Source organism: Alligator sinensis, unplaced genomic scaffold (assembly GCF_000455745.1).
Source record: "Alligator sinensis unplaced genomic scaffold, ASM45574v1 scaffold153_1, whole genome shotgun sequence".
NCBI classification, from domain to species: domain Eukaryota; kingdom Metazoa; phylum Chordata; order Crocodylia; family Alligatoridae; genus Alligator; species Alligator sinensis.
In genome coordinates, this window is record NW_005842099.1 from 99,676 (window position 1) to 125,166 (window position 25,491).

The 25,491-nt window shown below is 42.4% G+C and overlaps 1 protein-coding gene across 2 annotated transcripts in view; it reads right to left on the reverse strand.

Annotated features, from left to right (window-relative positions):
- GRM1 (glutamate metabotropic receptor 1) overlaps positions 1-25,491 on the reverse strand; it is a 354,804-nt gene that overhangs the window by 17,789 nt on the left and 311,524 nt on the right. The window contains exons 1-2 of one of the 2 annotated variants that reach the window (XR_003094218.1): positions 7,451-7,487; positions 1,538-1,614 (exon numbers count right to left, since the gene is read on the reverse strand). The exons of the other annotated variant lie outside the window; for it this stretch is intronic. The gene's annotated coding sequence lies outside the window, so the exon portion shown is untranslated. Of the gene's footprint in view, positions 1-1,537; positions 1,615-7,450; positions 7,488-25,491 lie in introns of those variants that run through there. 2 annotated transcript variants of the gene reach the window in all.

Genomic DNA, 25,491 nt, shown 5'->3' on the forward strand with positions numbered 1-25,491 from the left:
GCCATTTCAAGAACCACTTATTAATTGGATTTTCGTTACATGAAAAATCTTATGACCTCACTTAGAAGACTACTTTTTAAAAACTGTTTATTAAAATTTTGCAATAATAGAGTTGTGAGGTTTCTGCCTTTCTTGCATGTGGGAATCTTGTAGGTCATTGCTGCCCGCATTTTATAGCGCCTTTTGTTGTGCTCTTGTCTATTTGCCTCCTAGTTTCTCAGTCAATCCTCTCAGACACACAGTTGGCAACCAGCATTCCTGAGCATTGGCAGGCCTTGTTCCAGATCTGAAAAGTGGGCATGTTGTCATTGCATTGGGAATTAACAGGGAAATATTTGTGCTAATCCTTAAACTGACGTTGTAACATTTGTCTTTCTTTGAAGCAAATACGGCTACTGCAAAAGTACTGTGATACCTCACCACTTACATCAACACAGTATACAATGCACCATACATATGTTTCTTCTATTAAGAAAATTAGCAAAGCTGCTTTGTATAAGACTAGTATTGTTGCTACATGGCTGATAACATGAACTCTTCAAAGGAACCTAGATGGCTGCAATGCCAGCAGTCTACTATACCCCAGTAACTGGTGAGAGATAATTAGCAGCTCTGGTCATAAATAGCTTTGTATATTAATGAAAAGTTGTGCAAGGGTACAAGACTGCTACCCGGTCACTATGCAGCCTTTCTTTGTGCAGCAACCAGATTAGTTTTGTCTCTGGAGTTTTATCAGATGTGAAAGAGTATAAATCTATAAAGGAAACTGCTGGGAGTGACCAGAGACTTCGTGCACAACAGCTAGACTGTTTTCTACAATGGCTTTGTATTTGCTTGGAAAGTTACCAAGCAAGTTTAAAACCATTGATCTTAACAGCCAAAACCTGCTACAATTTATAGGAAAGGTAGGATATTTCAGATTCTAACTGCCTTTTATGTGCACCATTGCTTTAATCAGAGTTTAAGAAATTGCATTAGCCACTAGAGGCCAGATTTTGCACCCCACTAACACACAACTTTTGTTTTCCTTATTTTTGTGAGTCCCACCAAACCAGTGTTTTGTGTTCCCTCTGCTGGCTTTGCAGCAGCAGTTCACTAACAAGCGCTGTTAGCAAGAGCTGTGCACAACCCAGAAGTCTTGCCATGAGACAGCCACTATAGAGATTATTGTTAAAAAGTACGCAGGATAATCTCAGCTCCATGCAAAACCGTAACAAGATAAAAAAATATATTGTTGGCTAAATGGAAAAAAAGGTGAAATTAGTACAAAAATCTGTATCGGCATACTTGTAGGCATTTACAAACAAAAGAGAAGATCATGAAAAATAAAAACTGTAAAAAATGATCAGTGGTGTCCTCTTCAGAATGGACAGATAATCAGGTTAAGGCATTGTGCAAAATCGAGCACATAAGCAAGCTCCCCATCCTTAATGGCACGTACCACATTTCTCCCATTATTAGAAATGATAAACCAATGAGAAAGAGAAAGCAAGGGGTAAAACCACTGTTTGTCATGCAGCTTCTCTTACACATTCACTGCAGCGTGGGATTTTTCAAAGCTGCACATGTGCCGACGGACACTGGCTGGTGGGCGAGAATTCTGGCTGCCTCTTCCTGAAGATTGAAAAGAAAAAGACACCCAGTGAGTGGTTATACACATGTACACACATGGTGGTTATACCACTCAATAGGGTGCCTGTCCCTCATCTAGTCCTGGTCTTCCTTGTGTCTTTTCCCATTCCTTCTCCTCATCTTCTTTTCTGCTTTCTTTGGTTGTCTACTGCAACTTCCACAAAAATCTCTCCCTTGCTATTGTGTGTTTTGTTTTCAAGTGGCTTCTCATGGTGTTTATGCTCATTCACTCTACTGATACCTTAGGCTCTCAAATAGCAGGTGGCAATGCTGCTGTGCATTTAGTCTTCTGTGGAAACTCTCCCTTGGCCTTCCCCAAGCAGGGTGGGAATGGTACAAAAGGAACAAGTGCCTTTCACACCCCATCTTTACTCTTGGATGTTCTCTAAAGAATTTTATTTTTTTCAATATATACTCAGTCTCCATTATTCTTCAGTGGCCCTTACTCCTATTGTTGGCTTTTCTAATTGTTACCTTTCTGTGAATGTCTGGCATGAGCAAATAGTCACTGATATGCACTGCATTTGCTCTTTTGTTTCTCATGGAAGTAACAGCATTTACGAAGGTAGGCACAAAGCTGAGGCTCTTTTAGACACTCCAGTGCCTCACAATTGTAAATTGTGGTCACTTTGGGTATTACCATGGCAGATAAAGTAAGGCGATTTCCTTTTTTATTCTCTTCTCTGCCACACTATTATATGGTTAACAAAAGCTGATGCAAGTGCTCAATTTGTTTTTCCCAGAACCAGTAAAAGAGAAAAAAAAAAAGCTTTGATAAAAATCTCAGGTATTCTTGCAAGGGGAGTGTGTTAAAATCAAATGCAAAAACAAATCTCAGCATTTTTTGCCCACAAACAAACAATCACAGTGTACACTGGCCAGACTTGTGTTCTCCCATAACAAAGAGTTCATGGATGGCATGTACAAGTACTACATATTTTGTATGGCTTCTAACAATCAAAACAAACCAACTCATCTCACAACACACTGATGCACAGGGGCACAAAGTGATGCATACAGTTTGGGGATGCAAAGGCCTGGAGACAATTTCTGAACTATTAGAATGCGAGTAAAACTTGCTATTGGGCTATTTCTCAGTGCTGCAATCTACCCACCTTGGAGCCTCTAAGATAATTAAAATCCTCACCAGCAGTGACAAGATCTCTGAGATTTGAAAATGTAAAGGCAATCGTAATTAGGAGCTTAGCTACCATGACCTCTTCTACACCCCATTAAGCTTAGAAAGATAATAAAGCTTCTGATTAAAGAGAACAGCCAACATTTCTATAGATTTTTGGGTTTTCATTATTTACTGGCAGACCAAGAGCTTTCTGCAGAAAATGATGCGAGTCATGCCTCGTTGCTGCTTGCTTTGTTAGAAATCAGAAGTTAGAAGTGTATTCAGTCAGAGCAGCTGATTTGACAAAATATGTGACAATCTGCACCCCATTATTTGAGACGAAACTCTAGCTCTAAATATATTTCCAGTATGTGTGAAACTGCAGCATTCACACTGCACATATGAAAGACACTATGACACAAAGGACCTAGGCTTGCAAAATGAAAAAACAAATGTATGAGGTATATTTGGGTGTCCTAGGCAGCAAGAAGTGGGGAAAGCTAGTGCTTACCTGCTTGCACAAGGGCTGCCAGAGTTGTGGGACTGGCACAGGTTGCTTTCACCCCAATGCAAGCTTCCTTAACAGGACCTGCTGTAACAATAGCTTATGCTCCCTGGGGACAGCCTTTCTGGCATGGCCACTGAATCTGCACCCTGGGCTAGACCACTGATCATCCCACTCAAGTTATACCACTGTAAAAAACAATGGTGAAATGTCCTTTGACTTTAAGTCATGGCTAGGGGTCAGGTTCCTTGCGAAGTAACATATTTCACTGGACTGAAATACAACATATTTCACTGGACCCACTTTCTACATGTTACACTGCACTCTAACTCTTGGCTTTTTCAGAATGTTCTTTCCACTCAATACTTCTTTATGTCTAATGTAAGATTCATGGTCTCTCTCTCTTTTCACTCTCCATACTCTGACATCTTTGGTTCTTGCTATGAATTCTTCATGCACAAAAGGGAATGTACCATGCAGACAGTCAGATTTCCTCCTAGCGTGTTCAAAAAAGTAGATTTCATTCTCTATGGTTGTACCTCATTAACAGATGTATATCCTAGCCAAAAATCAAATGTAGGTATTACATCCCCATTCTGGCCTTAAACTGTTTTGCATTGTTGCTGGCGCTGTTAAAATGAATGCCACGTCCCCCCGCCTCCCCAACATGGTGACATTTCACTGGTGACTCATGTGATGCCTATACATATGGAAAAGCTCAAAGTTTGCCTGAGCTACTATGGCTAAAGAAAGCCAGTTTCTGTAGCCAGAAGTACACAAGAGAGTGATGTAGCTAGCATCCTGCCCAGTTGCATGTGCCCTCCCAGTCCTGAATCAACAGGTGCCAACTGCATGAGTTCAAAACAAGGTTTGAACTCCCACCTATGGAACTCCAGTGAGACACCTTGTCAGCTCTGCCATTACACCCTCCTCAGTATTGTATGCAACAGGGTAAATTCAGCTTTGAGTTACCCGAGTTTGGCATCAACGTATCTATGATGACTTCAGTTGAACTATTTTGGATTTGCAGCAAAGTAGGCAACACAATTCAAAAAGTGGTTTGTAATTCTGCAGAATGCTTTGAAGCTAGCAACAAATGTCAGTGATATCAACAACAACAAGTATTTCATTGAATTGATTTTAAAATTATTTCTTTGTGCCATTTGCCACTTCAGTCCTATTTATTATTAATTCTGGCAGTGCCCAAGGGCCCTAGTATGGATTATGGCCCAGTTCTTCAGGGTCCTTTCTTTTACTTTCTTCCATCTTTTTTCCCCTTAAATATAACATTTTTCTGCTATACATATGGTAACCACTTGTCACTTATTCATTTCTTTGCTTTTTGAACAACTAAATGTTCTGCCCGTCTTTATAATGAGCAGAGACTGGTAGTTAACCCTGTTAGTTTGAAGTCAGGCAGAAGGTAGGGTAGATTTGCACCTTACAGACTAACTAAATCAGAGCTACATAGCATAAGCTTTTGTGAGCCTGAGCTCACTTCATTTACATCTGATGAAGTAAGCTCAGGCTCATTCACAGAAGCTTATCTTATGCATCTCTGACTCAGTGTGTCTGTAATGTGAAACTCTACGGTACCTTTTTCTTTCAAATCCCATATTAAAAGGCTGTTATTTGGGACTGCATTCTATAGGATATAGACAACTCCTACTGAATCAATGACAGTTATTTACATCCCGTGGCCACAGAACCAGACTTTGTGTGTTTGAATGAACAGACATCGCATAGTGAAGGTGCTGAAAATGCTTTTAGTGAAGGACAAGGGTCCACTAGCACAGAGCTTGTTAGAGACAAGAGCGTGATTATGCGCAGGGTTCTTGAATGAAGTGCATTAATTACTTAACTTTTTCTTCTTTAGAGCATAAAGATTTTTTTCAAGCCAGCTGGCTAGAATTCAGGGAAAGTAACAGGTCTATTGAAATCCGCTGTGAAGAATGTAAAGGGTCTGACAGAAGAGTCTCTCTTCTCACTATTTTTTTTCTTTAAGTGTAAATGAATCATCCCATGAGGCAAACAGCTGTGTCAGAATTTCAGGAAAGCGTAAATTGCTATCTGTGATGTTTTATTTTTGTGTAAGCCACAAAGCCTGATAAATTCACCTACAGCTCAGGAATTACTCTCTCTGCTCATCCAAATTCTCACAAACTGATTCTATGGTATAGCCATGATATCTCACTTGTCCTTGTAGCGGCATCAGTTGTGCCAGGATGTGTCCTGGCACAGCTGATCTGCTTCACTGGCATCTACAGATTCATTGGGACTGTGCCCTGCAGTCGGGCCCCTGCCACTCCCAGGGCTTCAGGGGCCTGATCCTACAGGAGAATGGCCCTGGCTGCTGTGCCCTAACTTGGAAGGTATATTTGCAAGTGGGAGAATGGGGAACCCCCCATAGCTTGCAGATGCATGCCCTGATTTGGGGGGGGGACAACAGCCTGCTATTCAGGCTGCAGGAGAACCCTGCATGGAAATTCCCATGGTGTACAATAAGCAGGAGACCTTCCATTTAACAGAAGGATGTCTGTTACTTATTGCACACCAATAAGCAACTGGTTGTGGCAACATTTTTGAGTACTTAGAGTGTAACAATGGGCTAGGCTATCTGTTTGCTCCCAACTTGTGCCCCCATGACAATATGGCTTGCATCCAGGACAAATAAAGTAAAGGACATTGCATTATTTACCATATACACTGAAATAGCATAAAAAGTCAGATCTGGGTACCCACTATGTTAGAAATTGCCAACTCGTTTTACTCAAATTTAGGCTCACCTTGATCAAAATCACAAAGGGAAACACCATTTTCCTCCAAATCACTTATGATCCAATTTGAAGCAAGTGCCATAAATATGAGGGTAGCATGGTGGGGAGAAAATACAAAAGCTATGACAATAACACCAGGCTGCTACATGGTTTGATTTCTATGTCACTCAGTGCTAGTGAATCATTCAATGGCTTTTTGAAAAAATAATTTTAAAATCTCAAATTTAGTATGGGCCGAGGAAAATATCCCATTTGTATTATAGCATCATGATAACAGATCACACTGCACTTTAAAATGTCCACTTCACATTTCAGTGCTGAGACATAATCACTCCAAAAGGGAAAACTGTGAGGCTGGAAAGTTTCCCCCAACGTTCTTTTGATCCCCTAGAGGTGAACCCAGTTCTTTAGAGTCTGAGGGACGGCTAGACAGTACTTGCTGGAGTCAGATAGCAGATTTGACTGTGTACATTTTGACTGTGCCATTGGGCCTAACATCTGAGATTGCAAACCATGCTGGAATTTATGGACGCACGCTCACAGGGATGATATTCACTACAGTGAAACTTCAGGCCTCTTAGGGCAGCCGGAGCTGTGTCTGAAAAGACAGTTGTGCAAAAAGGGACAAACACCTTCTCCTGATCAGGTGGAGCTGAATCTCCATAGTTTGTTCACAGAGTGAGAATTCAAATGAAGACTCCTGCCTTAAGAAAGATACAGAGGAGAATCCTATGTGTTCATGTGCATCAAAAACTTTTGGAGTCCATGCTTTGTAGCTAATCAACATATATACTTTCCCCATTTACACACCAAAAGGTTACAAAAAAAGCTAGAGATGTGGTTGCTTCATGGATGACTGTCACGGGATGGGGTCCCTAAGGATAACCATGATCTCCTAAGGCCCCTCGACCATACCAATTTGGCCTGATGGGCACCCTCTTTTCTCACCTGCCACATCTTGATGTAAAAGTAATGTAGGGAGGCTGCCTTCACGTCTGGTCGGACACGGTCCCAATGGACTTCCCCAGGACCCTGGGGGTTCCCAGCCTTATGGGCTATATGCGTGGCTCCAGCCGCCCCTTCACCACACCCCAAGCCTCACAGATGGTACTGGCATTGTCTCACCTAGGCCTCGTTATAATCTGGCCCTTTATCCTCACTTGGCTCTCCACAGCCCTTGTTTCTGAGCCCCTTAGTGCTGGATTCTCTGCAGCCCTGGTCTCTGCACACCCCAAATGCCGTGCCCTCTCTGGCACTGGGGTCCCCATGCTGCTATGGGCCCCCCAATGAGGCCTCCTTCTTCCCCAAATAGTCTCACCCAAACCACTGGGCTTATAAAACAGCAAACAAAACATAAGCCCCTGGGCTATAACATAACACAAGTTACATAAGGTATACTCAGCCCCTTTACATTACCCAGAGCAAAATTTAGGCCTCTTCCCTTCACTTGCTCTAGGAGAACTCCTGCTCCCTTGGCTGCCAGCAGAGAACTGCCTACTAGTTCCTGTCCTGGGGTTTATATGGGCCCAGGGCCCTGCCCCTTTCAGCCAGTTGACCAGGTGCAGGTGCAGGCTAATTGCCTCATCAGCTGGTTGCCATGGCAACCTGCACCTGGGCTCCTGTCTGGCTCTTTGGGCTCTCCCCAGGCAGTTTCTGCTCTTCTAGGAGCAGGCACCTAAGTGCCCTGTGACAGTGACTAGGGTGGCCATCTTAGAGGACAGTCCAGTTGTCCTCTGAACTCTATTGATATGAAACCCAATGCCTTTGTGTCCTCTAGTTTTCTCTTGAAGAGAAAGGCGTTGGGTTTTGTATCAATAGTGGACAGAGTAGCAGAAAACTGGAATGTCCTCTATAATGGCCACCCTATGGATGAGCCCTTTAATTAATTAAAACTGTGATAAAAGATACTAAAAAAAAGAGAGAAACAATGCCATGGAATGCATGAGTCCACAATCATTGTAATTCAATGATTAAAGAAGCCCTACAACTAGTTTACTGGGACTAGCCTCTTGCTGGTCACTTCTTGCTAGAACTTCTTGCTTACACTGGCCAGCACTTACCCATGCAAATAATCCCACAAATGTATGTGGATGACTCCTATGAGAAATGTAACATTTCCACTACCTTGAATAATAAAAAAAAAACTTGTGAATTCAAGATTTCTGCTCTCTCAAGCTGTACATATCTGTACCATATTCAGAAAAGAAGTACTTTCAATTCTGGAAATAACTCAATGCGCCAGAAGAAATTTCTTAATTTAGAGTTTGACTTGAACACCCTTGTCTTATCACAATATCAACATTTAGAAAAGGTTGATTAGGAATTTCTGGTTGGCCCCATCTTGGTTTTCACTGTGATTTTTTACAATATGTGTTGTGCCAACTTCCCAAACACTAAGTATACACAATAAACAAAATGGACTCCAATTATGAACTTTTCTGGCAAAGCAAATTACCCAGAAAATAGAAAGTTTCACCATCCACAATGATGTTTATTGCATTGCGTGTTATCCTGTTAAGGACTGGAGCTCTGCTGAAGAAGTCAAAGGGATGCTGCTGTTGTGTAGGATGTCATCCCAGTAGAGTTCAGGGCACTCCTTAGATACTGCGAGTAATGTAGCACAGGGTACAGGTAGTAGTCTGATAGTGGAAGCACAGAGCTCATCCTATATATTTACTCAGTCTCCTGGGCCAGTTTTGTAGCTCCCAATGAACAATATACTCCTGTGGCTAGATTTCTACTGGTACTAATGCTAGCTAGTTTGTAGCTAGCTCAGTTATGCCTACGATATACAGCAATGACTGAAATACAGACATACCTGAGGAAATGCTGGGGTTTCTGCAAGCCTTTTTTAACTTAGTTTAAGAGAGCAGCAGTTTCAAAATAATCCTTGATCTAGAAGTGTAAAGTTGGGGAAGTCACACAAGAGAGGCTGAGCTGAATGATCTGACCTCTCAGAGATAAATTAAGTTGGCAGGGCTTGCTTCAGAAAAAAACTGCCAGCAGATAACAGAAACAGAAAATTGATCTCGCAAAAATAAATTCTCTCTGGAAATCGGGGAGAAAGAAAAATATGTCATCAAAGTGATGACTAAAGGGGCCCTTTTACTACCAACCAAGAGCAGATGATTTCTCTGGGGCATTAGATTTACTGTTCCATGAGAAAACATTTTGATAGCCTGAAGAAAGATAGAGGTAATGCTCAAATTCTTCACTAGGGATCCTTGGGGCACACACCTAATAAGAGAACATAAGAGGATTCACAGAGTTCTGATGTATGAATATGATTGACTGTGTTTGGATAAAAGTGGGACATGATTTTGGAAACCGAGTCAAGAAATCAACAGCTGCTACCTAAATAATACAAACGACAAGTTTATTAAACGCATGGGGAGATGGGATATCTCGGAGCAGAGAGAATAATAATTCTTTTCAGAGGTTTTGTTTTATTGGTTGTAGATAGAGACAAGAAACTCTGTTAGAGTCTATGCGTACATCAAGCAAAAGAAGCCTTACAATCACTCTTTGTTCACGTGCACCCCACCACTTTGGGAGACAAGGTCTTCAACACTTTGGTTTTAAAACTTGTTTTCCCTAGAAGTACAGCTCATGATATTTTTTTTACAGACCTACTGCAGAATTGAAACATCTTAAACAATCTTGTATCATGCACGTTGCAATGGTTACATGCCTGATTAGAAGAACAACAATCAAACCAGAAGGTCCTTTTAATAGAGAAATCTGTGGCCCTAAATCGGTGATTCTTAACCAGGGTGCTGGGGACCTGGGGTGCCAGGAGATCCTTTGAAGATTGCCCCAGTAAGTTTGAGGAGATAAGCCAGGTGTGAAGGCATAAGCAGCTAAGAAGTGACTCAGGCTCCAGATATGCGGAGATAAGCAGATAAGGACAAGCTCAGGATATCCCTGAGTACCTGCTCCCGCATCCCCACTGCCAGACCCCTCTGTAAAGAGGTAAGAACTGTAACAAATTAATTAGTTTTTGAAACAGGGTTCAGGTCAATTCACAAAAGTTATGGATGTGTGCTTTAAGTCTGATGAGGGGTGCCTTGAGTCTAAAAACGTTGAGAACAACTGCTATAACTAAACACAAAGGCTGCTTGCAGACATTAAAAAACCCCAAAATGGTGCTTTATTTTAAACTGGGTGTGTTCCTGTGCCAAGTCCTGTGTATTCACAGAAGAGGCAGCACGTTACTTCAACCTGGCTCTGCAGTGTCTGTAAAGACTGGGTGCTTTAGTGGGGCTTTTTTGGTGCTTTTATCTAATAGCTGATTGAATCAGCATTAGAAAAAGCCCTACTGAAGTGCCTACTCTTTACAGACACTGCAGAGCCAGATTGAAGTTGCGTGCTGCTTCTTCTGGTAAAGTGTAGTTTTTGTTTTTTTTAAATGTCTGGAAGCAGCCAAAATGAGGCTATCGGGTTCTCACCATTCTGTGGGAAATCACCTGATTTTCCTATTTCTATTACATTGGCTTACCTGCACCGAGAAAGAGAAAAAGCAGATGAAAGAAGCTTATGAACTGGCATAAAAAAGTAGTGCTGATAAGTATCAGTATAATCAGAAAAAGGATAGTGCCAGTGTCTTACCAGGCATGGAGCACTTTTCAGCTAGGGACAGACATTAAAAAAGCCAGAGCCAGAACTGATTCAACCTTTGCAGGTTAGTCTAATTAGCCTGTGCTGAACGGGTTTGCAACTGGATGAACATGCTTTCTGGTCTGGGGCAATTCGGGGACATGCCTGCAGTTGCTCAGGCCAGGCGCAGGGGGCATTAGAGCTGGCCCTCACCTGCAGGTAAGCTGTGCTGGAGGGGTATGGCCAACCCAGGCGGAACCGTCCAGAGATAGGTTTAATTCCCCCTCCCTGTGCCACCAACAGGGAATGCCACCGCCACTCTGTGCTCTGGGCCAGTGGTGGCCAGGCTGGGCAGAAAGTACAAAGTGGCAGCCAGGCTGGGCTAGGCCAACCCCACTATGGTGCAAGCAACCTCTGTGCCTGGGGCAAGCCCCCTCCCAGGAGGAAGGGGCTTATTCAGTCCCTTGCACCACAGCAGGGTCTGCCTAGCCTGGCAGCCTCTCCTCTGTGCTCGGAGCTGGCTCCCTCCCAGCAAGAGGGTGCTTATTCAGCTGCTGGCATTGCAGCGGGGGTCTGCCCAGCTCAGCCACAGCTGAAGCTCAGGGGGGAATAACAGGGGCGGGGCATCCACAGGCTGGGAGCCCTGGGGCTGCAAGGTAACCCTTGCAGCAATGCAAGTCTTGGGGCCAGAAGCTGAATAAGCCCCCTCAGTGGCTTGCCCGAGCACAGAACGAGCGGCTGGGGCTGGACCCTACCCCTGCCCCTGCCCCTGCCCGGCAGCTGAAGCAGTGAGTGCCTGACAGGCAGGAGTCCATTACGGCTTTCTGGTAATGCTGCGCTGTAGGGCTGGCAGAGCTGTTGTGGAGCATGGCAGTGCTGTGGGAGCTAGCAGGGCTCTGGCTCACTCCACACCCTGGTGCTGCTGTGCGCAGCCTGAGCCCGCAGCTCAGCCCCTCACCGGGAAGGGGCTTGCTCTCCCCCGCAGTGTGATGGGCTGCCGCCCCCAGTAAGGGCCCTGCCCCCTCTTGCTGCAGCGGCAGAGACGGGGCACAGCCAGCCAGGGCCCCTGGGGGGGCAGGGATGAGGTTATTCCTCCTCCCTCCACCCTCCAGCAGAGAGGACAGCTGGGGGCCTATTCTGGGCAGGGAGCCACCTGGCTGCCTGTGAGGTAGAGGGGAAACTAACTCTGCTCCCTGCCTCCCTCTGCCTCAGGGGCCATGGTGCCCCCCTGCTGCAGCAGTAAGGGGGTAAATGTGGGCAGACCCAGCTCTGGTCCCTGCCGGTGGTACAGGGAGGGGGAATTAAATGCCTCTCTGGCCAGATCCCTGCCTCTGCCTGTGCCTGCTCAGGCTGGGGAGCAGAGGGGTGGAGCCAGCCTGGCTGGGCTGGAGCAGAGAGCCCTACCCAGAGAGCATGTCGGGATGCTGGGGGTCTATGATTTAACTCAAACTGGGAAAGGTTCTGGGACAGACAATGCATAAACCGGTTTGAGACAAATCAGTTAAGTCTGATAGTACATTCAGTCAGGTTTATCTCAAACCAGTTTCAGCCATTTTGGTTTATGTGTGATGTCTGTCCCTAGCCTTCAGGAATTCTCTTAGAGAGATAGGATGTTTGAAAGGAAAGGTGACTGTGCGTGAAGGAAAAGCAGATGATGGAAAAGGATATTTTAGAATTCTTTACTATGGTCTTTTTTCTCTCCTATGGGTTATATTTGAATATCACAATACTCCCTAAATGACCACAAAGGAAGACAGCAAGAACAAAAAAACCCCCAACTGCAATGAGAGATCAAGTTGAGGAATCCAGGTGTCCATAATTTTGATGAGAATGAAGAACAACTAAATTTTTTGATAATAATAGAGAATATCTCTGTGGCAAGACTGGTGAATCCAGAGGCAAAAAGAAATTATCCACCTCAGGGAAATGTCAGTCCTCTGAACTTGGAAACTGTTGTTCTGGCTGATATAACAGTCACAAAAATTGTTCAAAAACATGAAGATCATGCATGTGAAACCAGTACGTAGTGAATAGGACAACTGATTACAAGACCAATTCATTGACATTCCACCTAAAAAAGGAGAGCCTTAAAGGCACTGAAATATGATCTTTTAAAGCATTTTTACATGTGCAAACACTGCAGTGCTGGGCCTTTTGAAAAATGCCTGGCACTGTGACGCCTGCAGTTGTATAAGCGGTGAAATGCATGCCAGGGAAAAGAAAATGGAGGCAGTGAGCATTTGAACTAAAACACCGCAGAGGTGCTTTAGTTCAAAAGTGCACCACTGCCATTTTCTCCCCACTGATGCTCATTTTGCTGCTTATACTACTGCATATGGTGCAGCACAGCACATATAAGCTTGCGTGTGGACCAGACTTGATTAACTGAGTCTGCTTAGAAGCATCGGATCTCCAGCGCATTGCTGAATGAAAAGGTATGTGTATAAATACCCCTAGGCTAAGTACAGACAGTCAAAAAGTGTGAGGCTGAATCAATTCAACCTTTGAAGGTTAGTCTAAGTTGGGTAGATTGAATCAATAAGCAAGTGAACAGACATTCACTTTTGATTCAGGAAATGTAGCCACATGCCTGCAGTGGCTCAGACCATGCCTGGAGGGTAGTAGAACATGCCTTCCTGCCTGGCTGGAGCAGTCAGCTTGAATCTAAGCTAGTCTGCCCACCCTGCAAGGGGAGGTTTGCAGGGGAGGTGCAAAGCATCCTGGGATGCTGAGGGATTCTGAGTTATCTTGAATCTGGAGGGGATCTGGGACAGAAGTTTAATAAACCAATTTAACCTAAATCAGGTCAGTCTATTACATCTGTCCAGATTTGTCTTAAACTGGTTTCAGCCATTTTGAAACAGTTTATGTGCGCTGAACTTATGATGTGTTACAGATTTGAATTTATACTGGTTTATTTGTAATTTCTGTCCCTAGTCCTTGGAATATATATTTATCTGTATCTAAGTCCAAATACTGGACTGGTGGAACCACTATGGGGTTATTCTAATGTTTGTCACATCATGCTCAGTAACAGGTTTTGTATCTTATCCCGCATTCTATTAACATAAGATTGACATAATATTGGTAAATGAAGTGATACTGCCTCCCTATGGCAGGGATGTTGGTTGTACTCATGTTAATATAAGGACATAGGCGGACAAAACTCTTTGGGTAGAGGTGATATCTTTTATTAGACCAACTAAATAGTTTCAAAAAAATCTTTTTTCTTTGCAAGATTTCGGGCTCACACACTCTTCAATAGGGAAAGGAGAAATTAAAGGTGGTAAGAGCTCATTGCTGGGGGATGGAGACCAAAGCCCAGAGGTAAGTGGGGAAGCAGATGACCTGAAAGAAGAGCAAGCAGGACAAGGGAATGGGGGACGTGCTCTCATACTTCCTGAGAAATCGGGGCAATCAATTAGTTACCTCAGGTGCCTGTACACAAATGCACGGAACCTGGGAAACAAGTAGGAAGAGTTGGAAGTCCTTGCACAGTCATGGAGCTATGACATGGTTGGAAAAACAGAGACTTGGAGGAATAGCTCGTATGACTGGAGCACTCTCATGGATGGGTATACACTGTTCAGGAAGGACAGGCAGGGGAGAAGAGGAGGAGGAATTGCACTGTATGTAAAATATATTTGATTGCTCAGAATTCCAGTATTAGAGCTGGAGATAGACCTGTTGAGAGTCTATGGGTTAGGTTCATAGGGAAGAGCAACAAGGGTCATGTCATGGTGAGGGTCTGCTATAGACCACCAGACCAGGGGTAAGTGGTGGATAAGGCTTTCTTCAAACTGCTGGCAGAAGTTTCCCAATCACTGGCCCTGGTTCTCAGGGGGGACTTCAGTCACCCCAACATCTGTTGGAAACATTGGGAATGAGTAGGGGGTGTCCCTTGACAATTGCTAGGAGGTCAATATAGCAGTGCACAGGCAATCCAGGAAGTTTTTGGAGAGTGTTGGGGACAACACTGCACACTGGTGCAGGTGCTGGAGCAGCCAATTAGGGGCCATGCTCTTCTTGACCTGCCGCTCACAAACAGGGAAGAATTGGTGGGGAATGTAGTAGTGGATGGCAACTTGGGTAGCAGTGACTATGAGATGATTGAGTTCAGGATCCTGAGGAATGGAAGGATGGAGAGCAGCAGAGTAAGGACCCTGGACTTCAGAAAAACAGACTTCAACTCACTCAGGGAACTCCTGGGCAGGATCCTCTGGGAAGCCAGACTGCAGGGGAGAGGAGTCCAGGAGAGCTGGCTGTACTTCAAAGAAGTCTTATTGATGGTGCAGGAACAAACCATCCCGATGCACAGGGAGACTAGGAAGTATGGCAGAAGACCAGCGTAGCTTAGCAGGCAACTGTTCAGTAAACTAAATAAAAAAAGGAAGCTTATAGGAAGTGGAAACTTTTACAAATAACTAGGGAAGAATATCAGAGCATTGCTCGGGCATGCAGGGATGAAATCAGGGAGGCCATAGCACAATTGGAGTTGCCGCTAACAAGGGATGTGAAGGAAGGGTTTCTACAAGTATGTTGGTAACAAGAGGAGGATCAGGGAAAGTTAGGGGCCCTTACTAAATGGGGGAGGCAACCTTGTGACAGAGGATGTAGAAAAGGCTGAAGTGCTCAATATCTTTTTCGCCTCAGTCTTCACAGGCAAGGTGAGCTCCCAGACTACTGCAACGGGCAGCACAGTTTGGGGAGGAGGTGAGCAGCCCTCAGTGGTGAAAGAACAAGTTAGGGACTACTTAGAAAATCCATGAGTACAAATCCATGAAGCAGAGCCACTGGCCATTATCTTTGAAAACTCATGGCAATCAGGAGAGGTCCTGGATGATTGGAAAAGGGCAAACATAGTGCCCATATTTAAGAAAGGGAAAAATGAGGATATAGGGAACTACAGACCAGTCAGCCTTACCTGAGTCCCTGGAAAAATCATGGAGAAGATCCCCAAGGAATCCACTTCTTAGCACTTAGAGGAGAAAAGAGTGATTAGGAACAGTCAGCAAGTCATGCCTGACCAACCTGATTGCCTTTGATGATGAGGTGACTGGCTCTGTGGATGTGGGGAGGCTAGTGGATGTGGTATGCCTTGATTTTAGCAAGGCTTTTGATACAGTCTCCCACAACATTCTCACAGGCAAACTAAGTAATTATGGGCTGGATGAATGGACTGTCAGGTGAATAGAAAATTCGCTGGAACATCAGGCTCAGAGAGTAATAATCAATGGCTCGATGTCTAGTTGGCAGCTGGTCTCAAGTGGAGTGCCCCAAGGGTCAGTCCTGGGTTTGGTTTTGTTCAATGTCTTCATCAACAACCTGGAAGATGGCACAGAGAACACCCTCAGCAAGTTTGCTGATGACACCAAGCTGGGGGGTGTAGTAGATATACTGAAAGGTAGGCCTAGGATTCAGAGCGACCTAGACAAATTGGAAGATTGGGCCAAAAGGAATCTCATGAGATTCAATAAGGACAAGTGCAAAGTCTTGCACTTAGGACAGAACAATCCCATGCACCAGTACAGGCTGGGGGCTGACTGGCTGAGCAACAGCTTTGCAGGAAAAGACCTGGGGGTTACAGTGGACAATAAGCTAAATATAAGCCAGCAGTGTGCCCTTGTTGCCAAGAAGGTTAGTGGCATACCGGGCTGCATTAGTAGGTGTGTTGCCAGCAGATCAACAGCAGTGATAATTCCCCTATATTCAGCACTGGTGAGGCCACATCTGGAGTACTGTGTTTAGTTTTGGGCCCCCCACCACAAAAAGGATGTGGACTACTTGGAGAGAGTCCAGCAGAAGGCAAGAAAAATGGTGAGGGACCTGGGGGACATGACTTGTGAGGACAGGCTGAGGGAACTGGTTTTATTTAGTTTGGAGAAGAGAAGACTGAGAGGGGATTTAATAGCAACCTTCAACTACCTGAAGGGTGGTTTAGAAGAGGATGGAGCTAGACTGCTCTCAGTGGTGGCAGATGACAGAACAGTGAGCAATGGTATCAAGGTGAAGCAAGGGAAGTTTAGCTTAAATATTAGGAAGAATTTTCTCACTAGGAGGGTAGTAAAACACTACAACAGGTTGCCCAGAGAGGTGGTGGAAGCTCCATTCTTGGAGGTATTCAAGACCCAGCTAGACAAAGCTTTGGCTGGGATGATCTAATTGTGGATGATCCTGTTTTGAGCAGGGGTTTGGACTAGATGACCTTCTGAGGTCCTTTCCAATGCTAATTTTCTATTATTTCTATGAAAAACAGTTTCATTAGGCCAAAGAGAAATTGGAGATGGTAAGAGTTCTCCCGGTAGAAAAGCCAGTTTGTAAAAAGCTGCTCCTTGAGAAGGCAAATGAGGAGGAGACAACAGCTGGAGCAGGCAAGGTACTTTGGATTTTCAGAAGGCAGGCAGGATGTGGGGTACCATAAATCCAATGTTAATATTTAGTCCAGGCTTGGAGAGTTGATGTCACTGTTGAATTTGGCTTCTTTCTTCTTCAAGTTGTGAAGTTTCCATTTCAAATAACAAAATACTATATCTTCCATGTTTCAGAGATGTTGTAGCTGTGTTAGTCTAAGGACATAGGCAGACAAAAAACTCTTTGGGTAGAGGTGATAATCTTTTACTAGACCAACTAAATATTTTCAAAACTTTCTTTTTCTTTGCATGTTTTCAAGCTCACACAGAGGGATATTGTTCTAAATCCAAGAGTTTTACTGGTTGGGATTATTTATTTATTTATTAATTTATTATCTATACAGTTTGCCCAACCCCCAGTTATGCTCAGTTTCATGCTTATACCACTGATCCTGTAGAGATACACTGTATGTTTCATTAATATAAATGTCCGGATAATATTAAATTTCTGAGGGACCATTTTGGCACTCATAAATGAATAGGCTTTTGGATTATTTTAATAGAAAGGTGATTTTTTTGTTTGTTTGTTTAAGAAGGCGTTGGGATATCCAGATGATTGTACTGTGCCCCTCTATGGACAGGAAACGATTTGAGGAAGTCAAAGCAGACACTTGAGTTTTAAAGCAGTCTCTGGTTTGAGTGTAACATTAACAGTGGTGAAGCTGCAACAAAGATATTTCCTAGAATTTTTTAGCAGCATTACCTACTTCCACTGAATATCAATGTTTGCCTTGTCAGATCTGTGTGATTGTAATAGCAGAAAAAAGAATAGAGATGCACCTTATAGAATAACGAAATCACAGATGCGTAAGCTTTCATGAGTCCAAGTTCACTTTAGCAAGCCTTTTTGATAGCTCTCTTCTTAAATACAGCTTAATGTTGTTCAATTTACAAATATACCCATGAGTGGGCCATGAGTGGGCCCCTTCACAAAGTAAAAATAAAAACAAACAAACAAACAGATGTGCCTGTGTCATCCCGAATGTATTTTTATAGCTACACCTGTATCCAGTGTAAAGCATCATCAGATCAAGACTAACAGTGTGGAATCAATATAAAATAAATGTCAGAAACTAACTTACAGCAGTTTGGAAAACAAACTGGTCTGACCAGGAAAGATAATGGTAGCTCAGATTTATAGTCACCCCCTATTTCTTATTGTGCATGTGGGTTTCAACCAAAAATTGAAAAAGGCTCATCAAAACTACGCAACTTGTCAGTGTGCCTTGGCAATGTTTCCAGTTAGGCTTGAGGCATTTTGTGACATGTGGTATGCCTCTCAGCAAAGTGAAATGCTCACTGAAAGCTGGCTTTAAGGCTGTGGCATGCCTCAGTGGATGAACCAGAATATGACGTGCCTTTCACATTACAAAGTCATATTTTATTTCAAAAAGTGCTATCATTCCCATTAATTTTTTGTAAGCTCTTTTCCTATGTGCCTTCTTCAGAGTAATGTGAGAGCGCAGTCACTTGGTAGTGATAGCGTTTATTTTATATTAGTAACTTGCATTGAATATTGAGATAAATTGAGAGCATTATGCAGACAATATCTTACAGGTTTAAAAAAAATAGTCATGCCGTGTAAGGAAGAGTGCAATCCATCCAGTGTTTTATAGAGCTATCCTCTTTTTAGAGACCATCACAAATCCAAATGATGCCTCTGCTATTTTTACACTAATCTCTAAATTAGGTGAAAGATGTATGAAATCACAAGACAGATCCCTACTGACTACACATCCACAGAATCTCTTATATGTTTATTTTGGCAAGTACTAGTACACAAAATACCTTGTGTTCATGAAATGTCACAGCTCTACTTGTCTTTGCTGCTCACATGTGAAGAATAAGTGAAGCGTAGGGATGAAACAATCTACCTTTGGGGATAAGGAAGGAGGCAGTTTTGTTTTAAAAACCTTAACTTCCCTGAGCTTCTAAATTTCAAGTCAATTAGCTTTGATTTTTTTTATATATAATTAAAAGGAAGGAGGGGCTGGTTTCTTGGCATTTCTGCTAGTTGTTTTTTTTTTTAAAAAAAGCTCTGATGATATATAGCCTGGTTCCCAGACCAAAAATAATTGACTGTCCCTGAGTTAAGTATACAGACGTTCTGATGCTTATCTGAATACACCTTTCAAGTCTTTTCTGTTTGCCTAGTACTACTAACAAGAGGTGATTCCTGGTTCCCTTTCAGCACTGATAGAATCCTAACTATAGGAGTATCAGATGTTTGGTACTAAGCTGACTGCCAGAGGTTGTTTCCTCATTACTGATCCACCTGAGCATATACTACAAGTAAAACCAATTGTTTGTCACCTGCACTTTTTCCCATATGAAAAAATATTTCTATCTGAGTTCATTATGGCTGGATTTTTTTGCTGTAAAATCACCATGCAATAAATAATAAATACAAACAAATACAGAAATGCAAGGGAATGTAATAAGTCACCCAGTCAAGCAAGAAATTAAATTATGATGGGTATTTTTATTCCTGGGTTTTATGCCAAAAAGATGATAGCCTTCCTTAGGCTGTCCACAGTGCTTTGTCTGCTTCTGTTAACTCAGTAAACATGGAACATTTTACATAACTGTGAGACCTCCCTCACGTGTAATTGTGCATCTCTGCATCATTGTGTTTAACTACAAAGATTCATTATGTAATGGGTGTAATGCTACAGAGATGCTTCTGTGTAATATAAAATGTTATGATTCAAGCGCTCTGAGAATTCAAAGAGTGAGCCCCTGCTGTAAAGGGAACCTGCCCATGTTACTTTGGGAAAGTGCCAGATTGCATTTATGAAAGCCAGAGTTATTTCACCTCATTTCCTGTCAAAAACATATGGGAGGAGGGAGTTGTGAAAACCGCTGTTAGAATGGGCAAGCGATAAAAATGCTCAGGCTTGGGAACTTTCAAGTAGGGGAACAAAGTACAAATAGAAGTCATAGGCTATGCAAAAGCTCTTTCAACTAAGCAGTCCAGTGCAACTGAGATGACTGATGTTTTAGAAACTGAGGTCAACAAGGGTCCTATTGGGATCTTAAGTCCAGCCCTTTGGTATCTCAGACAACTATATAGTTTCATAGCTGTTAGGGGCTGGAAGGGGCCTTACCGATCATTGGGTCCAGCCCACCTGCGCTTGGGCAGGTAAGACTGCTGGGATCAGATGACCCCAGCAAGATGGGTGTCAAGATGCCTTTTGAAGATTGCCAGAGTGGGTGACTACCACCTCTGGGGGAAGCCTTTCACATAATCCCTTTCATTAACTGATTAAGCCCCATCTTAGAAGTAGTTGTGGTGTTTTCTCCTATAATTGTCCCCCCCCCCTCCCGCCCACCAACTGTCGCCGCCCCCCCCGGTTGGTTAGAAACTTTCTTTTAATTCCCAACCTAAATGTATTCATTGCCAGTTTACTCCCATTTGCTTTCGTGGATATAGATGAACCTGAACCACAGGCCTTTTTGCACTATCTAGCTGCCCAAACTTGCATCAAAATGGCAGTGGTCCCAGCAGGCAGCTGCAACAACAGCTAGGTACTGAATACCTGACCACGTTCCCTTTCTCCTTTGAAAGGCTATAGGCATAAGTGGCTTCTAGGGACTCCCTCCCTCCTCCTAGCTATGCTGCTGAATTCCACAAGAGACCCTCCCAGCAGCCTTATAGCCTTTTACATGGGTGTTGCTAACACAAAAAAGGCACAGCACAGAAATGAATTCAACCCCCCAGATCATGCAATCCTGTCACATACTTCCTATTACAGGGAAAAAGCAGCTTCTCTTTGAAGCATCTTTTCTTCTGGCTGATTCTTTAGCTGTGTAGATCACTTCAGGACGTACTTCAGCTTGTTTAGAAACGTACATAGTGGAACTAGCATTTAATTAAAAGAAAATTGAAAAGACAGACCTTGCATTATTCAATTCTATTTCTTACTCTCCCTGTATGACTTTTTTCCTATGAAGCACACAGAGAAAAGAAGCTCTTTTGATAGCCAGTGGTGTATGAGGGCTGTTTTTTCCCTTGTTTACTTTATCTTATTATATATACATCCAGTCAGAGGTTTTGGTGCTGGGGTCAGAAACTGGCCATATGTTGCTTTTAAGCAAATATGTCCTAAGTATTCAGTAAGATTACCAGCAAAATGCAAATGTGGAAGTGAGAAGAGAAATACTCTTTCTGTATGCCTCTCCTAATGCACTGGGCAGAATAACATCAATTCTATTCAAGGAAATGCAAATCCAAAGCTATAAAGGACAAAATTAGACATAAATACATTGCTGAGATATGATGAACAACCCTGCAGTATGGGCAAGAGAAATCACTATTGAATTATTAAGATGCAGATTCCTTTGGTCTCTGTTCCTCTCTATTTTTCACTTTAACTGCAAAGGTCCCTTTGGAAATATATAACAGTCTTGTGGGAGTTTTAAATATTCACTTAAATCAATACACTGACAAGGACTGAACAGCTTGACTGGGCTTGCTGAATTTCCCTCTTTGAAATTCACATCATGGGTATGGACAAACTGTGTAAAGATAGTTACCTGTCACAGCACAATATGTCCAAATAAAATCATTAATGGTTTAAGTCCCGCAATCATTTAGTGATGCTAGGAAACTTACAAGTGCTCAGGAATGGATGTTTGGCACTAAACCCTTCAATTATCCTTGTGAACATGCAGGTTGCTTGCCTTAAAAAAATATTGCAGCCTCCAGGCAGACCAACAGGAATACATTAAACAAGGACTTTCAGAGAAACAAAAGACAGTGTTGCAGGTAACATGATAGTAGGGAATGAACCAAATAACAGGCCACTCAAATTATTCAACTATTTAGGGCTGTGGCATTCTGGAAGAAGAGGCTTGTGTATGTCAGTGCAAAGTCAGTTTAATGGGGCTAGAAGCTGGGCTTTGTTTTTGGGTTAATACTTTATTGGTATGTTAGGAACACAATCCTTGCCAGCTCTTTATTCAGTTTAACTAATGCATCCTTTATCATTTTTTTCTCAATGGTTAGCTTCCCCAGCCCTGGTAGCCTTCAGATCCCTGTTCTATTTCCAGGAACCTTTTAGATCACCTTACTCACTATCCAAAGAACCTGTATGGCAGAAACACTGCATTCCCCATTGAGCATTAATAGGTCATGCATGTAGACCATGCACAGTTTACAACTGTACATGATAAGATACTTAGTATTTTGTATTAGTATTTTGATCTAAATATTAAATAATAGCCTGTAGTGGCTGAAATAAAGCATGCAAATGCTAAAGTAGTAAGAAATCTATCTACCACATTGATTTTTCCACATGGCATAACATTGTGTGTTAGGTACAATGGTCTATACTGAACTGGGATAGCAATAAAAAGTTACACCTGGAACTAATCTAAATACCTCATAAGAATGGTAGTGCAGTCTATCAGTCCAGCCTAAAGCCATAGAAAATACTTAAATGATTCCTGGGCATATGAGGTTGGGATAATGTACTAAGAAATATTAAGAAAATGAAAATGTCCAGTCATGTTGTAACAACCCTTATTTTTGAAAATGCCTGACATTTTCCATTTTCTTTGCCTATTTTAGATGAATATAACTTTTGATAAGCTTTAACCATTCAAAGTGAAATTTCCATGTGTGAATATATCAATTTGAATTTATTTTTCAGTCTGATCAAAATGGGGCTTAGCCTACACACGTCAATGCAAAACACATGGAAACACAGAAAGGGGAATGGTTCTGAGTTTAGAGAAGCCTTTCACTGTCTGCATGAAATTACACCCTATTTAGTCTGGTTTATAAGTCATAGAAATATTGACCAACCTAGAAGCTGTAGAAAAAATTCATTTGTTTAATAGTAGCTGAATATGCTGGGTACCCACTCATAATTTCTGGAAGCCAAAACTCTTGCCATGATGTACTACACATCCCAGGTCAAGTCACTTCCAGCAAGCCATCAAAAAGAAGCATTAAGAATAACCAGAGGATCTGCAAGCACTAGAAATTGAGACTAATCAGTAAGGAGGAATGCAGGGTAAACTGTAAGAGGCAAATCGTTTTGTGGGTGATACCTTTACTGGAGCAAGGGTTGGTCCAATATCAGCAAAGGAAAACAGGACAAAATCCTTGCTTCTCATATTTCCTGGACCATCACAGCTGCAACATTACTTCAACATACTAAAGGCTTAATGTAACTCAATCTTGTGATGAATTTTGAATTTAAAAACTAATAGCAAAAGCTTCTTTGGTCATATAAATAAAGAGAGAACATACAGAGCAGTGGGACCTATGTGCTGAAAACTGGGTGGAGATCAAGGATAGTCTAGGCAATGCTCAAGGACTGAACAAATACTCAGTCTTCTATCAAAAGGAAGATGTAGCAGATATTGGCAGGCTACCACATGGCAATGAGGATACGAAAGGATCATATCTGAGGTAGAAACAAAACTTAGACTGATTACAGTCACAAATGTGGGGGGCTCAGGTTATGTCCATCCAAGAACATTGAAGGGATTGACACATGACATAGCAACTCCTCTACCTCAGATATTCACTGACTCTCTATGTTAGTACCCTATGACTAGAAAACAGAAAATGTAATGCTTATGTTTTAAAAGGGGGCAGCCAGACCCAGATAATTATAGGCCTGTTTTGCTTGTTTTCAACAGTAGGTACAATCTTAGAACAGATACTGAATGAAAGAATAGTTAAAGAAATACAACGAAGCAGAAAATAGGACAAAACACAACATGGGTTTATCAGAGGATGGTCATGGCAGACTAATTTAAAATCCTTCTTTGAGAAGGTAACAGACTTCTTGGATAAGAGTAATGTAGTGGCTTTAATGTATCTAGATTTAATCAAAGCTTTAATACCATACCTTGTGGGAAACTATTGACCAAACTGTAAAAGACAGCAATCAATGCTACGTTTGTGAGGTGGATAAGGAGTTAGCTCAGTTGAATACTATAGTGGGTTGTGTTGAAAAGTGAGATATCTATCTGGAGAGTAGATAGTCGGGATGTTAAGGGATCAGTCTTAGGATCTATTATGTTTAACATTTCTATCAGGAACTTTTGTTCTGAAACCAGATGTAGCTTCATGAAATGTGCAGATGGGTATTATGTATTGTCAATATGGAAGAGAACTAGATTTATATACAAGAAAATTTAGATATCTTTTGGAATAGAACATTAGAAATGGAATGAAGTTTAACAGTATGAAGTACAAATCGATGCACTTGGGGACTAATAACAACAACTTTAGCTATAAAATGGGGGCATACAGACTGGAGACAACTGAGGAAGAGAGAGACCTGGCTGTACTAGCTGACTACAGATTTGCCCTTGAGCAGCCAGTGTGACTAAGTTTTAAAAGAAGCTAATTGCAACCCTAGAATGTATTAAACAGGGTATATACAAGATACAAGGAGGTACTAGTAGCATTGTACAAGGCATTGGTAAGATCCTGGTTAGCCTACTGACAGCCAAAGCATGGCTCTGGCCAACCAGTTTTGGGCAGCGCATGCTGCTTTCACATGCGCCACCCTGCTTTATTTAGGCAGGGTTTTTTTGACACAGGATCCCCCATGGTCAAAAAAATCCACCATGCTCCAAATCAGCAGCACAGGGAACACCTGCATGTGTGGCATGTGCAGCGTGCAACACTGCAGACAGGTCTGCGGTACCACATACCACACGTCTGCGCTCATCTGGACATGCCCTAAGATGGTCTATGGAATGGATACCTTTTTATGAGTAAACGTTAGAGGAGCTTGACTTGTTTAGGTTAGGGAAACAGATATTGAGAGGGGCTATGATCACTCTTTAAATGTTCATTCCTGAATTGAGTATTTGGGAAAGAGAGGAAGTTCTTAGGCTACAAAATAACACTCACCAAGATTAAACTGGCTAGGTTACCTATAATTTAGATTCTAAATTAGAATATTTCTAACTATCAGAGACGTGAAGATTTGAATGGTCTTCCAAGCTAAGTGGCAGGGACGATGAATCTGAATTACTTAAGACTGAATTGGGTAAGTTTATGAAAGGGATGGTATGATAGGACATGGAGTTCACATTCAACAATCAGTGTCTATGATAGGTGGAGTCATGTGTTTGCAGTTCCCTAACTTGGAGTATAGATGTAACTTTCTGTATTGTATAAGGTATCTGGTAGTTCCATGCACCAGATCTTTGATCTCCAGTAGAAGCCAAGAAGGATTTTTTTTTTGTTGCTCCTGGATGCAATCAGCTTCTGTTTCCTTTTTTTTTTTTTAATTCCTTCATCCAAATCACTACAATATTGGCCACAGCTAAGCTGAAAGAATATTGGCTAGGGGGGGAGGGAGGGGCGGGGTGTACTGATGTTCCTGCTTGTACTTGGAAAGCCCAGAGTTCCTGCTCTTCTGCTCAGTGTCATGCCAATTCCCAAATTGGAGCTCAGGAATGATTTTTTTTCCCTAC